We start from the raw sequence: 19,736 nt of genomic DNA on the forward strand, positions 1-19,736 counted from the left end.
CTAATCAGAATTTATTGGTAAAAAACTCTTTAGTGTTTCCACAACGGCGTCATGATTTAAGGTGAAGACAAAATCACTCGGTAACTTGTTCCAGTGGGGAACCGCAAGAAACAATGGTGAATGACTAAAGAGATGGGTACGTGCAAACATGGGTTCGATTTTGAGAGCATGATCTAAGCGCGGAAAGATACGGTGGGAGGGTCTAATATAGTATGAAGCGAATGAAGAGTGACTGTGATACAATTTGTGAAAGTGTGATAATAGTGGTAGTATTCTTCTCTTTTCGAGTGATGGTAGCTTTAGCGATGCTTTCATTGCCGTTATGCTGGACTGACGTGAATAGTTCTTAGTTATAAATCTCGCTGCTTTATTTTGTATTGATTCCAGTTTGTGAATTAAGTACAATTGATGCGGGTTCCAAATTAAGGATGCGTATTTTATTTTTGAGCGGACGAGGGTAGTCTAGGCTAAAAGGTTGGTGGCAGGATCAGCTTGGTGCAAGTGACGTCTGATGAAACCAAGGGCTTTAGATGATTTACTGACAATAGCACCGATATGGTTATTCCATGTTAGATCAGACGAAAAATGAACACCTAGGTATTTGACTGTAGAGACATTCTCAATGGGAATACTATTCATTGAATAACAGTGATTTTGAAGCTGGTTATTGGTGGTGAATGTTATAGTCTTTTTTTTAGAGACGTTAATTTGCATTTGCCACTGTTCACACCAAGTGGTGATTCTGTCCAGGTCTGACTGCAAAGAGTTGGTGTCGTCAGGTTTGGAAATCTGTCTATATATAACGCAGTCATCAGCAAATAATCTTGTAGTAGAGGTAATAAATTCACTTATATCATTAATGTAGATCAGGAATAAAATTGGTTCAAGCACCGAGCCTTGCGGCACGCCAGATTTTACCACGGTTGGGGAAGAACAACACCCATTTACACAGACATATTGGTAACGATTGGTAAGAAAGTTAGTAATCCAGGTGATAATATGCTTGTTAATGTTGAGAGAATTTAGCTTCAGTAATAAACGATAATGGGGTGCCTTATCAAACGCTTTCGCGAAATCAATAAATATAGCGTCAACCCTTAATTTATATGTGCACAGCATGATGAAGGTCGGTTATTAATTCAAACAACTGCGTCTCGCACGAACGACCATGCAAGAAACCATGCTGATTAGGGGAAAAGAAGTTGTGCTCGGTTAAGTATTTCATTATGGCTGATGATATGATATGCTCCAACAGTTTGCAGGGTATACTGGTTAACGAGATAGGTCGGTAATTTGTTAGCATGGATTGGTCACCTGATTTAAATATGGGAGTAACACGAGCAAGTTTACACGAGTCCGGTACGCACCCGGTGTGAAGGGATTGCTGGAACAAGGCAGTAAAAAGGTGAGATACAATAGGTTTTGTTAATTTTAGCAGTATAGGACAAATGCCATCTGGACTAGGCGACGAATTAATTTGTAGTCTGTCAATAGCTTTCTCTATCCCTCTATGAGTGATGATCAGATTATTCATGGTGGCACTAATAGAAGGGAAGTTAAGATAAGGGGGGATTGGCATCTCTTCAGTGAATACGGAACTAAACAATAAATTTTGTTGCTGCTTGTGATGGTGAAAGGTGTTCGTCATCCTTTATAATTGATCAATTTCTAGCTGAGGACTTGGAATTTATTACTTTCCAAAATTGTTTGGTATTATTTTTTAATAAAGCCGATATATCGTGATTAAAAAATTTGTCTTTAGCTGCCTGTATCTCTTTCTTGCAAGCTGCTGCATGATTCCTGTAACGCTCCCAATCACCATTCGAGGCAGTCTGTTTCGCTCTAGAGTATAAACGCTTCTTCTTTTTGATGCATCGCTTTACTTGTGAAGTGAACCATGTATTGTGCGTGGATGGGGTAATGGTAATTTTTGGAATATATTTATCTTTCAGTTCAATTAGCTTGTCATGGACTGTTCTCCAATTTTCCGTGCTTTCACGATAAAGAAATGTGTTTAAGAATTCTTCGGAGAATGACGAAAGCTCGCTCAAGATTTGGTCGACATTTGCTCGCGTATAATCGTATATGACCTTATTTTGCATTTCAGGCTTTTTAATTGGTAGGGCGTACTCGCAGTGTAAGACATTATGGACGCTAATGCACTCTAGTGCGTTGACATGCATATTTTCTGGCTAAGTTGTCAGCACCAGATCTAAGACGGCAGTTCCACGCGTTGGACAAGATACGGTTTGGGTCAGATTAAACAAGGAAAGTAAATCAAGAAATTCCATACATTCGCGTTGTCTTGTACCACTAGTGGGTGCGCATGCCAGCCAGTCTATTCCGGGATAGTTGAAATCACCAGCCAGGATTATTTCTGCGTTCGGGTACTTGTTTGCAAGAAAACATTGATTCGCCGAGGTCGTCAACAAAGTGATTCCGTGCATCTGGCAGGCGATAACATACACCGATGGCACAAGTAACAGCGGTCGATAAGTGCACCACAACCCACAAAATTTCCAAGTTGGAGCCGGTGTCCACAATGCGAGCTTGAAAGCAGTTTTTGATGGCAATTAACACACCGCCGCCACGAGAAGTCAGCCTGTCTTTTCTAAACAACGTGAAACAGCCTGAAAGTGAAAGTTTGTTGTTCGTAACATCAGGCGATAAACAAGTTTCAGTGCCAAGGATAATATCGGCAGCACAGCATTCAATGAGAGCGCACAGCTTGTCTTGTTTGTTTAACGGGCTTCGGAAGTTGGACACGATGTTGGACAGTGCCCCTCCAACTTTATCGTTTCTACGTCATTTGGGGCTGACCGTTTCACGCTTCTCAAGTAAAACTACCCGATCTTGCGAGCTGTCATATATATACTGCTTCTTCCTGAAAAGAACCTTGTCAAAAAGAAGCTTATATTTTTGAGTACCAGATTCCCGTTGCGCGCGCACAAAATCCCGGAGCTTTTTTCGTATGAATTGAATTCTTGGTGAAAAATCTTCAATCCAGACCCGGGGCGTAACTATGTCTTTGAGCTTGTGAGCGTTCCTTAAGACGTTACACTTGCCTTTGAAGTTCAAGAACTTTACTACTACAGGGCGGACATGATCTTGTTTATACTGTCTTACTCTGTGAGCTCGTTCAATTTCTCCTGCCTGGATGTCAAGATTTGCCGATATAAATTCAGTGATTACCTTTTCTGTGTCTTTCCAATTTTTTTGTGAGTTTTCATCAATGCCCTTAAAACCAGGTTGTTCCTGCGCATCCGGTTATTCAGGTCATCAAGGACCAGATTTGCCTGCTCTGTTTGCCTTGACTCCATAGATTTTAACTGAGCCTGAGATTCATTTATCGTTGAGTTCACGTTGTTCACGTCTTCGGGCAGGTCATCGACGACAGCAAGGCGATCCTCAAGTGCTGAGAGCTGTCGTTTGATTTCTGTGACGTTCGTATGAATTTCTTTCAGTTTGCTATATGTTTCCTTCTGGAACTTTTCACATGACGAGGCTAATTCTTTCACGAGGGATAGAATGTGCTCCGATTTGTCCGGGCCTGGATTTGTTTCCACGTCGCCAGCACAAACCAGTAGGTACGTGACACAGAACAGGACAGTAAGTAGGTGCCCACCCGGTTTCCGCAAATGGCGCAGACCTGAAGACCTCAACCATACCGGAGGCTGCGAGCTCGTCCCTCTATCGCGTGCGACAAAAGAGCCTATGCGGACACGATACGTGCACAGATCGATGCCCATGCCCCAGTCAACAATGCACACGTGGGGTTTGCAGCCAGGTTTGCATCCTTGAAAAGGTGCAAGACAGCGTACAGCAAGGTTTATTTTTATTGTCAAACTCCAGGTGAACAACCGCATTATTTGAGAATAAAATAATTCAGTAATATTTGCCTTTTATATAAACCTGTTGAAAATTAGAGGTTGTTAGACCTCCAATAATAGCAACATTCCTTGACAAAACTCGTACTTTAATTAGTGGCAACAGCATGAATAATGATTCTGTGTAGAATTAATTGACGCTAAGAAACAATAACAAAATATTGCCGACGTTAAAAGCGTTGTTGGAATAGGCTAGGCGCAAAAATAAAATATATCCACTCATGGTATTTCAGCCGAATAAAAACTTCTCATCAGGCTGTTTTCGTGTGCCATATTTTTTTCCTATTTTCCTCGTACAACGGGTATCCTTGCGGGTAGAATAAGTATTTTTCTTTGTTACACCTTGTCTGTTGTCACTTCCTACACTAACCTGGAAAGAAAACAGGCGAAACGTCGACGACATATTTCCGATACGGAAAGCGGCATCGGTTCCTCCGGGAAATCATTGCCGGCTCGCTCGGTGCGGCTAACATGAAAAGCGTGATTCCATTCGGCTGTGGCGATTCAGGTTTCTGATAGAGCTTGCTTGTTTCCCCGAAAAGATAGGGAAGTGTGCGCTCTCTCAGTGAATGTTAATTGGCTGCAAGTAGCACATAGGCCATCCTCAATCGTGTTGGTGTTCGCTGAGAGCATGTCCTCCACGTGCCAACATATCGTTGTTTCCTTCGTGGGACGACTGGTAGCGAATTAAACCTTCTTTTTTCCCCCTTTTCTGCCTCATATCCTCATGAATGAAAGATGTGAGCTAACACTAGCAAAGGCAGGAAATGCTGTAATGCTTCAGGGAAGCGTGCTCATCCAGGTCTCAAAGGCGCCGAGCAGCGACCGCTTCTTGTGAACATAAATAGCGGGGATACTCGCGCGAGCATGAAGACACTCAGAATAGAGACGTCCTCGTGGGTCATAAATGTGAACAGTGGTGGTGCTAAGGTACTCTCCGTCACTTACACTCGAAAAGCGCGCAGGAGCAAGTCACGCGTGATACGCTGTAGCGGGTCATTTCATGTTGAATGCAATCAGTAACTTTACATTATGTTAGTGTTTATTGTTACACGAACTACATTGTAAATATTTCTTGACATTTAAATTCATTCATTCATTCATTCATTCAATAAAGAGAAAAAAAAAGTTTCGCCGTCGGATACCGGTGGAAGCGGTCAAGCCGAGCATCGATGTAAGCTTTACAAGCTTTACTGCGTGTCCGACGCAACGATCTGGGTGCAATGAAAAATGTGAAACCACAATAATTCGTTTGTAGGGATTTCCTGCGCTCGTGTAAACAAATTCATTCCACTATGGCAACCAACATTTAGAAAAATCTACCCGAAATGATTCTCTACACTGCCTAAGTGTGAAAGAAAAAACTGGCAGATTTTTTTTTACAGTAGAATCATGAGAACATAATTATAAACTTGTATATTGGGTATTCCCGGGAACATGCAACACATCAGAACCAATATTAAAATTCATTGCTGTGCTTGAAGGTGTAGTCAGGACACCCTTGAAACGTTAGTGTTTCCCATCGGTAGATTTAGCATTTGCAGTCAGTGATCTTTCAACGTGTCTTTTGTATAACTAGCAGCTGAAACTTTGAATTTGCTTGGAAAAATAAGTTGAATGTCGTTTACGTATAATGTGGATTTCACATTTTTATGCGCGCAAAAAGCTGAGTATTCATTTTACTACACCCATTATCTATACGTTACACGCTGGGAATTGCAAGGACACCTTGAAGCAACAACGGAGACAAAGAAGTAGCCTGATATTCGGCATTAATTTTTGCATCAAATTAAGCTTATATGCAGTACGACTGTGCTGACAAGTTTTCGCAGTCGTTAAAATAGCTCCTCGGCCCTGGATCTGCTCCAAGACCGCGCGAACATGATCTAGGGGCAACAATTAAAAAAACAGAAATCGCGATACAAGGAGACGTATTAACGTGGTTTTGCTGCGTTATACATACATGTGGAAAAAAAATTTGCCTGAGCACTTATGGAACTTAAATGCGAGTATGAGAATGCATTGCAATGCAATTCCAATTTTATTTCAATTCTTATTCCTTTTCCTTTCCAATTATATTTCAATTTTCTTGTAGCGCTACTCTTTTCCTTTGTAGTTGGTGCAGTTGTTAGTGCTAGTACTGTTTATTATGGTTTTAACATTTTTCCCGCCTTTGATGATGCCACACCGTTTCGACCAGTCGCGAGTTTTGTAACGCGGCCCTTTTTCGGCAACGCTGGGTTTTCGTGTCGATGAGCCACCTAATGTTTACGCATCAATAATGCTCAATGTGGACATGATGATTTCCTACAATGTTCTGCACCACCGATTTCATGATTCACCTAAAAACTGAACCTCTATCAGTAAGAAATGGTCTCCCTAACCTTTCGCTGCTTGGTGCTGCGGTGGCATCAAGACAACATATTAGGTAATGTAAGAACCACCGAAGAGCCAGGAATAAATTCGATCACAATTTCCTACTGAAAAGAACAGAGTGACCGGAAAACGTCCGTTGAGTCATTGGGCTTAGCTCCCGCTATCGTGCCCGACCGAAGCCGTAATTAATTACTACAAGTTTTTAGAGACGTCGTCATTTCATGTACTGGTCCGAACATCATGAGTAAGACTCTATTTACGGTCTGTAAATACTGCTTCCCTTTTATTTAGCTGTGCACTAGAGGCCTTCGGTGAGATATTAGATTATCAGACCGATAAAAAATTAAGTATCACAAATCACATAGACAAATATTGACAAAAAAAAAGGTGAGGAAACAGAGAGTAACTGCATTTCACAAAACTGGTCAAGTAAAAGGCCCAAAAGTAATTAATCATTCAATGAAGACATAAACGCGGGCAAACCACATGAAGGCAAAAAGGAAGAAATAACCAACACCACATCAGCAAGACAAACGGAGGAATAAATAATTGGTTTTTGCATTGAAAAAAAAAGTAATACATTTAGCGTTATCAGCGCAATACTAGCAAATATAGTTACTAAATTTGTTACGCTTAAATTTTGAGCCGACGCTATATGAAAGAGCGTTCTATAAGTGTGCATAGTAAATTGATGAACGTGCGTAGTACTCTAAATTCGGTTATAGATGAAAGGGCGCTGTGCAGAAGAGGTGCTCCAAGCCTGGTAATGGTTATCTAGTGGTTTGTATGTTCTTATAAGACAGCTATAAATGGGATATATGACAACACATGCTTAACACATCCAGTGAGAGTGTGAACTGGGTTTGGTTCACGCTTATCCGGAAATGTGATTAGGTGAAAACAAAAGCGCCAACCTGTTCAGTGTGGTTCCCTGCATGTCACTTAGATATGTTCCTAATATGACCGCATCTAAGAGGCGTGCTCTATTTCACGTTCAACAATAGTAGGAGGCCAGTTTATGTATCAGCCCGTTAGAAGTAGTGTTTGCTAATATGCAGGTGTAACACCCTATTTACCCGAATGTAACGCTACCGAAATTGTCCCGCGAGCGTTGGTTCTGCGGGCTCGAAACGGGCGAAAAAACACAATTGTAACGCGACAGTCGACTTTGTGGACGCATAAAAAAAAACGACTGTTTCTTGGGCAACTGTACAGGAGAATTCTGAAAGATGAGTGGACGGTTACGACCAAAAGTACATAAAAAAATGGCTTTCACGCACCCTTTTTGTTTCGAGGGGTGCAGAAAAGATTACCAGATAAGGCCAGCGCGAAAACAAGTGCGGAGTGCTGCCCCTCTGCCACCGCCTCGACGAGGGGCATTAGGCGCCTCGTCGTAAAAAAAGAAGTTTCTTCCAGACGCTGAACCGAGCGGCGAGTCATGGCTCTCGAACGTCGGCGGCCGTTCTGAGCAACATTTAAACGAGTTGTCGTGTTGCGCGGAGCCTTCAGAAAATTGTGAATTGAATGTAGTTGAAACGTGTGTTAGAATTATCCAGGAAAAAAAAATCGAGAGCATTTTTTCGCGTGCAATAGCAACGCCAAGCTTTTTGTGCATCCGAAGCGGATTACTGTCATTAGCGAGTGCATCGGAGGCGCAAAGTGAACGCTGAAGGAGTCTGCCGAACGTTCAGAGAACGAAATGAAGGCCTTTACGATACCTTCGAGTCTGGAGCATATTCTATCGCATTTCCTCGGGTCGAATACGCGCTCGGCACGGAAGTGCGCCGTCTCCGGCGAGTACTAAACTGACTGACAGGTCGCTGCTGCGATATGCGTTGATCGGTGTTTGTGACTCGGAGCTTACGTTGGTCGACCAATGCGGCATTCTAACTTTTTTTTCCCCCGAAGTTGGGAGCCGACCTGCACGACGCTTCAACCAATATGCGAGTAAATACGGCATAGTGGTCTTTTTTCTGGGCATAATACTCGAATTTAACGCGAATATTCGATTATAACGCTAGTGGTGACATTTCACTTTAATTTTCGGTAAAAAAAAAACGACCGGTACATTCGAGTAAATACATGTTACTATGCGGCTTCGCAAATATCAAACGTTAATAATATTCTAATATTAAAAGAATCGACGGATTTATGATGAGAACAAGTTTGATTCTCTACGCGGAATATGTCGAAACAGTAATATTGTGCAGCATAAGGGATACGTTGTAACTATTGTAGTCCGAAAAGTGGGACTTAAAAGGTTACAGTAAATTTACAAAGCATACATTTCTTAACCTTATCAAGCATAGCCTTCTTTAGTAAGCTTTTAGGTAAAAACAAAAGCAGCACTATACAAAACTTAACTTCAAATATTACGTGAAGTTTACAGAAGCATCTAGAGTTTAGGGACACGCTGAAGGACGCCCTCCTCCAATGAGTGAATTTTCTTGAAAGAGCTGGTAACGAATAGCATTTCGATATTTTTTTTTCTTACATATGCTTCGAGTTCCACTTCTGGGCAGCTAAGCAAGCAAAATGTTGGGGCCGGGTGGTACTGAAGGTCTGTGCAACACGACGGATGCGCACAACGCAGAGAAGCGCCTCTCGAAAATGACGAAGTGAAGGGAAGCTCAGCAACTGCAGGGAGCAACAGTAAGAGTGCAGGACGTTCATAACTGCGGGACCAGTTTCCGGCGGTGACTGCATATATACATACTCTCTCAAAGCAAACGCTACGATTAGTTATCTCTGGCTACATTCGTGAACATAGCACAACGCACGCACGTGCTCCCATCTATGCGCGCGCCCCGAAACGCACGCATAGAAGGTGGAAGGTCATCGCTGTGGCACTTGGATGGAGCTCGATAAGCTGGATGCAGCGTTGCATAGGCACACCACGCTTTGTGTCCGCGTGCAAATGCCCGAAAACGGATTATTGCGGCCCTTGCGGCGTGCGAATTAAGCACGAATCCTGCCACCTTCCGACCGAAAAGGCATCCTGCCCTCTACTTCCTGGTTGCCGGCGATGCGGCCATGTGGGCAGCGGCGTGCCTGACCTGCGGCCGCTGCTCCCGTCGGATCGGGTCGCCTCTGATCCCAGGAGCGACGCAACCGGTAACGGCAGCAGCTGCTCTCTGAGATGGCCAGCACGCCTCCGCGTGCCCCGGATATGAGGCGACTGCGGAGCCGGAAACGTGTAACATTTGCTGATTAATTGCCAGAGCTGTCAAAGACAACAATCATTTAGACCTTATCGGTCGACTAAGCTTAGGAAGCGAAACTTGAGCGGCTTCTCGGCGGCCTGCGCATTGCGTGAGCCTTCCAAAAGGGGCACGGTGCTCCGCTCATCGCAGGCTATTGTATCGGACCGGTGAGTGGCGGGTTGCTCTGACAAGGGCCCCTTACATTTATACGTACCCTTCCTGTCGTCCTATTCAGCCACGTGTCCCCCCAGTACGCCAGAGGAAGTTTCCCATTTAACCCAAGCCAGAATAAGGACGGTGGCTGCCAATGTAAACGTAAGGCTTATAATTGTGTAGCGTCAGCTGCGTACGAGTGTAGGTGGAGGCCCAATGATGGCAACATTGACATCTGAATCGAAGAAAGGTTATATTTCCTTTACAGTATAGACGTCCTGCTCAAGCTATTTTAGAAGTGGAGTACATGACCGGAATAAATTAACAAGATAGGTATATGGGTGTATAACGCCCCTAGTGACTCAGGCTATGAGGGGCGCCGTAGTAAAGGGCTCCGGAAATTTCGACCACCTGGGTTCTTTAACGTGCACTGACGCCGTACAGTACACGGGGCTCTAGAATTTCGCCTCCATCGAAATTCAACCACCACGGCCGGAATAAATGAACAAAAAAATTGTAAGCATCTGTCACCGCAACGCAACGACAAAATAATTAAAATCGAACAGTTAACAACTGTTGAACGAATACATCATCATACAGTAGGAATGGCGTTATCTAAATAAACAAATAGTTGAATGCCGTTATATGTTGGTTAAAAATGCATAAAATATAGCTTAGTGACGTGACTATTTTGGTTTTTATTACTTTGAAAATTCAGCGAACCTTTCACGGTGGTTATTTCTGTAACACAATTTCTGTTTTGTTTTTTTTCACTAATTTTCCGGGAATATAATTGTCTATAGATGTATTCCCGTTTTTTTGTGAATTGCGTCGTGTCCATTTGCGGTTAAAATTACGCACAACTTATCTTGTCGTTTTTGTCAGCACAAGCACTCCAGGGACCAATAATTGCCGCACTTTAGACCTGTTCATGCGGAAGGAAATCTTATCGCCATAACAAGAAGTGAAAATGTAGGAGTTAAATGATGATGATGATGATGATGATGATGATGATGATGATGATGATGATGATGATGGGGACGAATTTCTGTGGCGCAAGGGCATCTGTGGTCAAAGAGCGCCATGGCACAAGGATGTTTCTTCTGCTCAAGGTGGGGTCAAAGACACATTTCCCAAGCATTTCGCCCTAAAGAAGTCGAGAACCAGGCACGGGAAAGCTTGTACCCATTGCACCACCGGTGGGTACCCGGCTGCACTGAGGATTGAACCCCGCACTTCCCGCATGCGAGGTGGAAGGAGTTAAATGATCGGCTCACAGCGACTCACAGCTTTGACCGTGATTTTCAATGGTAACACTTCGTTTTATACCGCTCTTTGTTTCCGTCCAAACGCTCATTGAAGTTTCGAGTAGAACAAATGATACATGGCGGAGTAATGTGATTTCGCGGACGCACTACTTCCGCAGCCTCCGTAGCGTTGCCTGCTATGCATGAAACTGAACATAGGGTGTTTTAGCGTGCACTGACATCGCATGGCACACGAGCGCTGTTGTATTTCACTTCGATCGAAGTGAGGCCACCTAGATTGGTATTCAATCCCGGTACATTGAGTTCAACAGCCGAACGACAAAGCGACGGAGCATTATACACAACAAAGCCGACTCTGTTGATAAGAGCGCGCTACTATTACTTCACTGGGTGAAGCTTATTTGTGAAGCCGATATATACGCACGCACGCACATACACACATCCGTCCGTTCGTCCGTCCACCCATATGTCCATGTCCTGGCAGACCGCTTCTGCAATGGAGGGGTTCCAAGGGGGATGTAGAAGGGTAGCGCTGCTTCCATAGAAGCCCATATGTTCAAAACATGGCGGCTGATGGTGCAGAGCCAGCGCAGTCTTCGAAGGGATAGGCGAACTACTAAACAATGATGTCATAACTAAAAAAACAGAATCATATACGTCATAACCACGTGTTTTTTGCGGGAAAAAAATAGATCATTGAACGCCTCGAAGTTCCTTCTGACTCACGATAGAAGGGTGACGAAATAATACCCCAGGAGGTGCCGTCTACAGACACTATTTTTCTGTAGATAGTTCTCGTCGCCTTTTTCTATGCCCTCGCCTCGTGTGTCACGCTGAACTGCAAGGTGTTAACGAACCAACAGGGTCAGCTATTTGTCTTAATGCCCGAGGGGGCATTTTTATGTACACTGTATTTATAGATTATAGTTTGGAAGCTGTTTTTTCTTCCCCCATATTTGAGAGCAATGCGTTGTAGCAAAACTGTGTTGATGGAAATTTTATCTCCTCAAGAGACAACAGCGCAAACTTCTACAAAAGTCTGTTTAGTTGTGGAAAACTACAACACAAACTTAGACTTTGAATAGTGATGCAGTACGCAGCTGAACTAACCCACCAGACAAGTTGCATGTGCACAAAATAAGGTATTTGTCTGCTGTGAATAAATGGCATAAGAGTGCTGTATAAGTCGCCGCACTTTCCTAGTGAAATTACGGCTGCCTTTTACAACATATGGAGGACAGACATTTGTATCAATACGATAAAAAAAATCCTACACACTCCAGATGAAACATACAATCAAGCACTAACACAATGAGAAGTCAACGACATAGTACGGTAAAATGAGCAAAAAAGAGTAGTGAATTTGCAGTCGCAGGAAACATTAAACCAATTACATGCTCCAGGAGACTACGAAGGAAGATTTCAAAAAAAACGAGTGACCTCAATACAGATTGATATGTGCCTAAGAGTCACACACAAATAGTACCTGAGCATCCCAGATTATGTAAAAGGCCATGACATGTGACGTACAACGCTCTCTTCTCTGATCCCAGACCAAGACAAGTCTTGTTGTTAAAACGTTAAAAAAGAACTCAGAGGATTTCCTTTCCTTTGTTCACATTTTTCTGATCAATGATAATAAAGCTGCATGAAAGGGCATTACCCGTAAACATACCATCTACAAACCTCAACGTCTACAAACGCTTTTTCAGTTGCAATTTTCAGTGCTTAGTAACATGACTGTACGGCAAACGTTCAAGGCAGCATTCGCTTCGTGTTTGCAAGGGATAGGACAATAAATTTCTCTTTAAGAGCGTTCATTTCATTTCACTTCATTTATTGAAGCCTTAAGGGCCCGTGGGCATTACATAAGGTGGGGGCAAGAGCAGTATGTAACATCATAACGATACCAGTTCAACAATAACAAAAACAACGAAAAGATCAAAAGAACGATCAAAGCAAAAATTTGTAAGAGAAGAGACAGTAGCACAGGATCAGATTATTTGGTATGGCGAAAAACATCATATAAAACACAAGTGACTACCTAGTTTAGTGCGAAAATTTACTCGATCTGTGCACGAAGCAATATTATCAGGTCTGGAAAGAATAAATAATTAATCACTCACGTGCGGTCTTTTATGACAGCTATCGGATGGCTGTGGTTTATTCGAGGGTATATTCTTGAGGGGGCTGTAGCAGAGGGTGCGTGATAATAGGGCGGTAGAAAAAGGAATGAAGGAGACAGGGGGGGGGGGGGGGGGTGATATGATTTAACGTGATTGAAGACTTGGGTGGGAAAGGAGTTGTTTTAGTGCAGTGACACTAGTATCACGCGAGTACTCTGACATGATAAACCGCGCAGCTCGGTTTTGAACGGCTTCTAATTCATTGGTGTGGTATGTTTGTGAAGGGTGCCAGATGGATGAAGCGTATTCGAGCTTCGGGCGTACATATGTCAGATAAGCCAGTTGCTTGATTTCAGGTGGCGCTTATTTTAGGTTTCGTCGTAAACAACGCAGAGCGTGCAACGCCTGGGGGCATATTGAATTAATATGAGTAACCCATGATAAGGATCATGGCATGTGAACACCAAGGTATTTATAAGAGGAACTTCAGGCAGTGGGAGTTCAATTAACATGGTATGTGCTGTTAATAGAGGTTTGTTTACGAGAGAACGACAAGAGTTGGCAGTTGCTTAGGTTAAGCTGCATGTGCCATTTTTCACACCATGACGCTATTGTGTCTATCATTTTATAGCTTAATTAATGGTGTCTTCAGGGGCATAGATGATGTTATAAACGACGCAGTCATCCGCGAAAAGTCGAAGTTCAGTTTTTGTTTTAGTTGGGAGATCATTTGTGTAGTTTTAAGCATAACAGCGTTGATAATCCTGCGCCCTGATGTACGCCTGATGTTACGTCAGTACGAGAGCAGCTGCAACAGTTGGCGAATATAAAGTGCTCCAGCCAGATTTGAAATTTTTGAGGGAATCCAAGTATGCCAAGCTTGGCTACATGATGATTATGAGGAAAATGGTCGAAAGCCTTAGAAAAATCGAGAAATATGGCATCAATTTGTAAACGATTGTCCATGTACTGAGAGATGTCGTTAGTGAATTCGGCGAGCTGCCTTTCGCATGATAATAGCTTTCGATAGCTATGTTGGTGAGTGTAGTAGTTTAGCGACTCAAAGTGATTTATTAAATTTTATGCTATTACGTGCTCAAGGAGTTTTGACGGGACCAGTATTTAGAGGAATGAAAAGCACATCTATCCTTCAAATCACTGCCAAATGCACGTTCATCGCAGCATGTCTTTACCACGAGCACAAATAATCCTCATGCAGTATTTCACGCCAGTTAAAAGAAAGCGCGACCATTCAATCCCACTGTAAGTGCCGAGAAATTAAGAGAGTTCCCTACGGAACCTGCTCTTTCTTTAAAATTACCAAGCGATCACTCGAAAGTCACATCTGACACCTCCCGCACAGATGTTATAAGACATCTTTGTGGCTGGTGTAGGCACTCAGTGGCAACGGCATACCACAGTGCCGAAGCGACAAACATTCTATTGTTGCAATGTGATGCCAGCGGAGCGGTTCTCATTTTGACGCTTTCCTACGGAGCGCCGGTTCATTGCGTTCAGTGCTCTTTTCCTCTCGAACCACGCCATCCTTCCGAAGGGAGCAGCGTCAGAACTGGAACTGTGACTGGTGCGGCAGAAAGCAAGCGCGCACATGTATCCGACGAGAACGCAGGACGGGGGAAAAAAAACACCCGAACATTTGAAATTAACGCTGAAAACGGGCGAGCAGCCGCACGCAGTGACGTCAAGGTAGAAGTCACGAGACGACGCGATACGAAGACAGCTAATAAATAACACGAACATAAATAATTTCTTTATAAAAGGCTTTCTAGTTTCTAACCACATGTGCACAACAATTTCTTAAAACCAGTAACTATAGTAGTGTTTCATAGTGTAAAAAGAGCGCATATATGTAACAGAATATTTTTTGTTATTATTTGTGTCGTCTCGCCGATAATTTCGGCGCTTCAGTTCTACTCCGTAGTTGATGTCACTGGATCTTGGTGCTGGCCGCTATCGAGCCCCGCCTTCGCGACCAATGTCAATTGACCTTTGGGCTTCTGCATCTCCAGCCGCCACCCAACGCTTTATTTCGCAGCACTGCGCAGCGTCAACAGGTGGCGCGTCGATCTAATCACGTGTGCGGAGAGGGTTGTCAGAAGGGACAAAGCGTACAAATGAGATATTTGGACGCCTTATTTTGTGTTCTTTCTTCTGTGTCCGGTTAAATGTCGCGTAGTTTTCTATTGGTAGCGCGTGAAATCTTCAGTATGTATAACCAACTAGCCCCAATTGCCGCCTTGCTTAGACATATTCTCTTCAAAAGAAAAACAATGCTATTATAGAAAAGAATACTTCGTACACTTGTGCCGATGCACGATAACGAGGCATGTGAAAGTCGACAGACGGACGAACGGACTATTAGGCGGGCGGGCAGGCAGGCTGGCAGAGTACCCAACTCAGCTGATGAGCGAAGAACTTTGTGAAAGTTTTCCACGAAATTAGCGCCGGCCGACTAGCGCCGTCGTTGGCCGTAGTCATCGCGTAGCATACGTTTACACTTTGGCAAGTGATTTCCTGGCCAATAATACCTGAAGAAGCTTTACTACTCGTCCGTTCCTCAGAGCGCTCTAATACTTCAATGCTTGTTGAAGGACGACTGAGAATTTGCAGGAGAATGCGAAGAGTGAAAAAACGTTTGTGATCACTGCAGTAACCCGCACTGGAGATCTAGATTTCGACTCTAATTAATTAACTAATAATCTTATCGACATAAATCATTTTTCGACATCAACCTCACATCAACCTCTTTCGATTACAACCATTCGTTTGGCGCTACCTCTTCTAAGTTCCTCACAGCTGCTGGGGAGACGTTTTGCGGGCACGTTTTGCGGTCACGACCTTCTCGACATAGCCTAGTAATGCTTTCGCTTTAATAAAGAGGCTGGCTGCGAAGTGCCTCTGTATGGAGCCCGGCGCCCGTCGTTCTGAATGAAATGCGGCACAGGGAGAGTATTCTGCACGGGCAGCAAATTGGGCATTCAATGCTGGCGTTCCCTCATCCCCTTTCTCGCTCTCTGTTCGTCAGCTGTACACCTATGCGTGTCGGCGGGCTCACGATTCGGGGCGTATTCCAAGAACGGCGTGTTACGTGAGCACTCGCGAAAACCGAATTCGCATTGCCGACATGCCGCGCACTCCGGCAGGCAACGGGGTCGTCCCACCAATGCGCATTCAACATGCAACACATGCCGTTATCAGGCGCTTGCCGCTGGGTCATCGCAGGTACAACGTGAAATAAAAGCAAAAGCAATGACAGCCCGGGTAATGCAGTCATATATGTAGCGTAAACGGCGCAAAGATGAAGAAAAGCCGTGAACGCGGCAAGCTGGGGAGAAATGAGCCCAAGCTGAAGGAAAACCCCACAGCTCGTTAATCATACGCGAAAGCCAGCCGCGAAGAGCGTTGGCGTGCGGTTCCGAAGGGAGGTGATGTATGCGAAGCGAAGAGCGCTCGTGTAGCCTGAGTGGTTATCCATCGTGGAACTACGTGCGCGCGGCTCTCCGAGGCCCACGTGTTTACGTGGCTCATTACGCGAGCACCCTTTGCGCAAGCTGGTTGAAATGCGAGGCCTCCCGCGCTGTTCGCGCCGGCTGACCTGGTAGCACACTGGTCGCGACGCGCGATTCGCGGATCCGGGACCGCGTTCGCGGGGAAGAATCGTGGCGAAGGTCCTTTCAGGGGGCAGCGTGCTCCATATAAGTCGGAGCCGGCATTGCTCAGAAAGTCTGCCGCGCACGCGCAGGTACAGGGGCGACTCAAAGAATAATTGCTTGCATGCCAGCAAACTTATTTCAAGTACATGGACTTCACTTTTGCACCTTTCCTAGCCAGATGATGTGTAATTAATTACGTTTTCATTGATGTTTTTGCCGAATAGGAAAGGATGGTCACTAGAGCCAACGAAGCCTAATATATCTTTGAAACCGGTAGTTCCACGAACGCACTGAAGAGAGAAAAAATAGACAAACCACGCGAGAAAAAAAACAAAAAACATACGCCTGGCCGAAAGGCGATGTGAGATTCAGCCGCACTTGCGCGATCACAAATTTGTCGTTGTGTTTTTCATCATTGGATCACCTCTCTTACGAGTTGTCGACACCGCATGGCTTAGCGTCGTCAAGGAAAATCGGGCGATTATAATATTAGTCGAAGGTTGTCTGAGCGCTAACACCTCCGAGCTGCGCAGTCGTTTTGTATTGTGAGCAGCGCACAAACAGCATCCAGAAATACTTACGGAGACCTGATTGAAAATCCCAAGTGTGAAATAACTTTCCATGATGTGGCAGGTTTAGAAACTTCTCTGTCTCGCACCAGTCTACATTGAGAGTCCATTAACCTCAACTCCTGTCACGCCTGGTGTAACAAATCCATTGCAGTCTCAAAGCTGGTGGCCTAAATAAGAAGCTCAGCGGCAATGCATCCTTAAGTCAACGGTGAATGGCGCTGGAAGGAAAGAAAATGCCAAGACTGCCTGCTTGCAAGTCTCCGTGCAACGACCATCTGGAGCAACACTCGGCGAAACGCGAGAAGCAACGAGTTTTGAATGATCCAGTGGGATCAATATGCAATATGCACCGAGCGCAGTTTCTTCCGGAACGACTGTGGATGAGATTGCGCCATGTTTTGTTTCCTTACGTTATGCTTTTGACGCACGCTCCAGTTCCCAATTTCTTTCGTGATGCTTTATCGAGCATTTCACGTCACACGTAGCTTCGGACCCATACTGCTTTCAGCCTCATTTACGCTTGGTCGCACAGTCGTGCTCCGAAAAGGAACACTATTTTCGCGATGGTTCAACGCAAATTTTTCTTAAATATAAGACGTTTGCTATTGTTCTTTTTTCTTTTGTTTCGAACAGGCGCATTGCCGGCAGTTTTTGCTCAACGTAGGTGTTATGATTGCGCGTAACGACAAAACGACTCACCGCACCTCGAGCAGAAGAGGCAAGAAAGCGGGCCCTGGTGACCCTCTTACCGTACAGCAGAAAGCTGAGCTACTGGTGGTGTGTACCCACAGTGATGAAATTAAATGCCCGACAAAAGATTTAAGAGCAAAAGCGCCTGCGTGGCTTCCTTTCGGCGTGCGTGCACTTTTCCTGCCTTAGTTCTCTAGACAGGTAAGGTTGTTGCCCTTTTCTAGATCGGTGCGTGACTTCGCCAGCTCAACAAAACAGATTCTGCACCAGGGCTACATGTTTCGCCGGTGTCACTAATGCCAACGAGTCATTGTTGCACACGCTTGGATAAGCGAACCATCGCAAGTCAAGCACTACTAACGTTGCGGGCTCATTATCTGAAATCCCGGAGCTGATTTCGTGGCTTGTTACCGCGTTGAAGGCTAGGTTCAGAAGAGGTCAATACACTTTCTCTGAGTGAAAGTGGAGGCAACTACTGTTTACGTGTTTTTTGACCTACATGTGCGAACCTTTCTCGCGCTAAAGGATCATGCTGCTGAGCGTTATACTGTCTATAAGGCTATGATGTCGGCTAAATTTGTGGCAGCTTCAACGTCTGCTAGTTATAAATTTAAGAACCTAACTGTTAACAAAGCCTGGATATTTGCAAATTGTTGTTGATGCTTAGGAATTGTAGCCACTTCATATCTGCTTTGTAAACAAGTACGCTGTATATAACTTGATAGGTAAGCAGCAACAAAAGTACCATCATTACTTGAGCTGTAGTGGTTTCAACTTCGTGTTTAATTATGTGTGTGCCTTCATCATTAGGGCATCCGCACAAACAAACTGTTATTAAATGACGAAATCAAGAACTATGGCTAGCATACGAGTGTAATTTATTAATCTGCCAGCATGCCATTTCTGACGTATGCCGCTGAAGTAAGCGGTTTTCAGTCCATCTATTAAGCTGATCATAAAATATGTCTCCTTTAGTTCTGTCGGTCAGGCCGCAACAGCCGTTCTTATTCATATTGTTACGTGACGGCAAGCAGGTGAAGACAGGACTACATGGCAAATGGCGATGGAATGATTTAATGGCGGTGGGCCTAGCGTGAGCGCTCCGTGCCGCGCCACTGCCCACATTGTCGTCTTCTAGTGCGTGACAATACCCGGGGCTGCCGAGCGATCGTCCCGATCGCGTGAACTAGAAGAACGGCCGTGAAGAAGAAACGCAGGACGTGACGATGGGCGTGACAAGAGAGATATACATAGAAGAGAAGAAGCTGCAGGGCTTGCCGTCACGATGAAAGAGATGACCATAGTAGGATGATCAGATGAGCGCTGGTCCAGGAAGCTTCCGGGCCGTAGCTAGATCACCTTGAGCCGACGGCCGAGGCCCATGAACACACCGAACGGCATGGGTAAGCGCTATGTTCGAATATGTTGGCGGCTTCTAGGGTGGATGAGGTCATAGGCTTCAGTTGCGGCGGCGTCGCCAAGTTGTTGTGACTTCCAGTTGGGGCGGGTGACGGAGCGGGGGTGAACGGCGTGGTCGGTTCTGGTCTGGTGGGCTGGGGCACTGCCGGACGGTGCGAAGAGGAACATACGACCGACGACCACGGCACACACAGGACGCCGAAGCTACAGGACCAGGATGGGGGTGTACACCGCACCTCACACCAAATGTTACGTGACGGCAAGCAGGTGAAGACAGGACTACATGGCAAATGGCGACGGAATGATTTAATGGCCGTGGGCCTAGCGCGAGCGCTCCGTGCCGCGCCACTATCCACATTGTCGTCTCC

At 44.8% G+C, this 19,736-nt stretch overlaps 1 pseudogene; it reads right to left on the minus strand.

Moving 5' to 3' along the window:
• LOC144115532 (uncharacterized) lies at positions 1–639 on the minus strand (annotated as a pseudogene).
• Between the last annotated feature and the right edge of the window lie 19,097 nt (positions 640–19,736).

This window comes from Amblyomma americanum, chromosome 1 (assembly GCF_052857255.1).
Source record: "Amblyomma americanum isolate KBUSLIRL-KWMA chromosome 1, ASM5285725v1, whole genome shotgun sequence".
Taxonomy (NCBI): domain Eukaryota; kingdom Metazoa; phylum Arthropoda; class Arachnida; order Ixodida; family Ixodidae; genus Amblyomma; species Amblyomma americanum.